The sequence below is a fragment of the Arachis duranensis genome, chromosome 1 (assembly GCF_000817695.3).
Source record: "Arachis duranensis cultivar V14167 chromosome 1, aradu.V14167.gnm2.J7QH, whole genome shotgun sequence".
Classification (NCBI taxonomy): domain Eukaryota; kingdom Viridiplantae; phylum Streptophyta; class Magnoliopsida; order Fabales; family Fabaceae; genus Arachis; species Arachis duranensis.
This window is the reverse complement of record NC_029772.3, coordinates 51,085,552-51,087,876: the sequence shown is the minus strand read 5'-3', so window position 1 is coordinate 51,087,876 and position 2,325 is coordinate 51,085,552. Positions and strand designations below refer to the sequence as shown.

Genomic DNA, 2,325 nt, shown 5'->3' with positions numbered 1-2,325 from the left:
GTTTTTAATTTTAGTATTTATTTTGTGACTCCTCATGATCATGAAGCTAATAAAACATAAAAGAAACAATGAAAATAAAATAAAATTAGATAAATAAAAATTGGGTTGCCTCCCAATAAGCGCTTCTTTAATGTCAATAGCTTGACAGTGGGCTCTCATGGAGCCTCACAGGTGATCAGGTCAATGTTGTAGACTCCCAACACCAAACTTAGAGTTTAGATGTGGGGATTCAACACCAAACTTAGAGTTTGGCTGTGGCCTCCCAACACCAAACTCAGAGTTTGATTGTGGGGGCTTTGTTTGACTCTGCACTGAGAGAAGCTTTTCATGCTTCCTCTCTATTGTTACAGAAGAACACCCTTGGGTCTTAAACACAAGGTAGTCCCCATTCAATTGAAGGACTAATTCTCCTCTGTTAACATTGATCACAGCTCCTGCTGTGGCTAGGAAAGGTCTTCCAAGGATGATGCATTTATCCTCCTCCTTCCTAGTGTCTAAGATTATGAAATCAGTAGGAATGTAAAGGCATTCAACCTTCACTAACACGTCCTCTACCAATCCATAAGCTTGTCTTACTGACTTGTCTACCATTTACATTGAGAATATGGCAGACTGTACTTCAATGATTCACAGCTTCTCAATTACAGAGAATGGCATAAGATTTATGCCTGACCCTAGGTCACACAAAGCCTTCTCAAAGGTCATGGTGCCTATGGTACATGGTATTAAGAATTTGCCAGGATCTTGTCTCTTTTGAGGTAAAGTTTGCTGAATCTAAGTATCTAGTTCATTAATGAGCAAGGGAGGTTCACCTTCCTAAGTCTCATTACCAAACAATTTGGCATTCAGCTTCATGATGGCTCATAGATATTGATCAACTTGCTCTCCAGTTACATCTTCATCCTCTTCAGAGGAAGAATAGTTTTCAGAGCTCATGAATGGCAGAAGGAGGTTTAATAGAATCTCTATGGTCTCTATATGAGCCTCAAATTCCTTTAAGTCCTCAATAGGGAACTCCTTCTTACTTGAGAGACGTTCCATGAGGTCTTCCTCATTGGGATTCATGTCCTCTCTTTCCTCTCTAGGTTCGGCCATGTTGATTATGTCAATGGCCTTGCACTCTCTTTTTGGATTCTCTTCAGTGTTGCTTGGGAGAGTACTAGGAGGAGTTTCAGTGATTTTCTTACTCAGCTGGCCTACTTGTGCCTCCAGATTTCTAATGGAGGACATTGTTTCACTCATGAAACTTAAAGTGGCCTTAGACAGATCAGAGACTAAGTTTGCTAAGTTAGAGGTGCTCTGCTCAGAATTCTCTGTCTGTTGCTGAGAAGATGATGGATAAGACTTGCTATTGCTGAGCCTATTTCTTCCACCATTATTAAAGCCTTGTTGAGGCTTTTGTTGATCCTTCAATGAGAAATATGGATGACAAATCATGTTGACTTGCTGAGTCAACATTTTGTTTTGAGCCAATATGGCATTCAGAGCATCAATTTCAAGAACTCCCTTCTTTTGAGGCGTCCCATTGTTCACGAAATTTCTCTCAGAAGTTTACATGAACTAGTTATTTGCAACCATGTCAATAAGTTCTTGAGCTTCTACAGGCATTTCTTTAGGTGAATGGATCCACCTGTAGAATGGTCCAATGACATCTTGAAGAACTCAGATAGACTATAATAGAATATATCCAGAATGGTCCACTCTGAAAGCATGTCAGAAGGACACCTTTTGGTCATCTGCTTGTATCTTTCCCAAGCTTCATAGAGGGATTCACCATCTTTTTGTTGGAATGTCTGAACATTCACTCTAAGCTTGCTCAGCTTTTGAGGAGGAAAGAACTTAGCCAAGAAGGCTGCGACCAGCTTATCCCAGGAGTCCAGGCTATCTTTAGGTTGTGAATCCAACCATATTCTAGCTCTGTCTCTTACAGCAAAGGGGAAAAGCATGAGCCTATAGACTTCAGGATCTACTCCATTAGTCTTAACAGTCTCACAGATCTGCAAGTACTCAGTTAAAAATTGGTAGGGATCTTCTGATGGAAGTCTATGGAACTTGCAGTTCTGTTGCAGTAGAGCAACTAGTTGAGGTTTCAGCTCAAAATTGTTCGCTCCAATGGCAGGGATTGAGATGCTTCTTCCATCAAATTTGGAAGTAGGTGTAGTATAGTCACCAAGCATCCTCCTTGCATTATTATTTTCGGCTGCCATCTCCTCTTCCTTTTCGAAAATTTTTGTAAGGTTGTCTCTAGACTGTTGTAATTTAGCTTCTCTTAGTTTCCTCTTCAGAGTCCTTTCATGTTCAGGATCTACTTCAACAAGAATATTC

General features: G+C 40.3%; 1 non-coding gene across 1 annotated transcript; it reads left to right on the top strand.

The window, feature by feature from the left end:
• Window positions 1-1,706: 1,706 nt before the first annotated feature.
• On the top strand, window positions 1,707-1,814 carry LOC127743230 (small nucleolar RNA R71). The gene has a single exon (XR_008004609.1). It is a non-coding gene; the product is annotated as a small nucleolar RNA R71 (small nucleolar RNA).
• The last annotated feature ends 511 nt before the right edge of the window (window positions 1,815-2,325 follow it).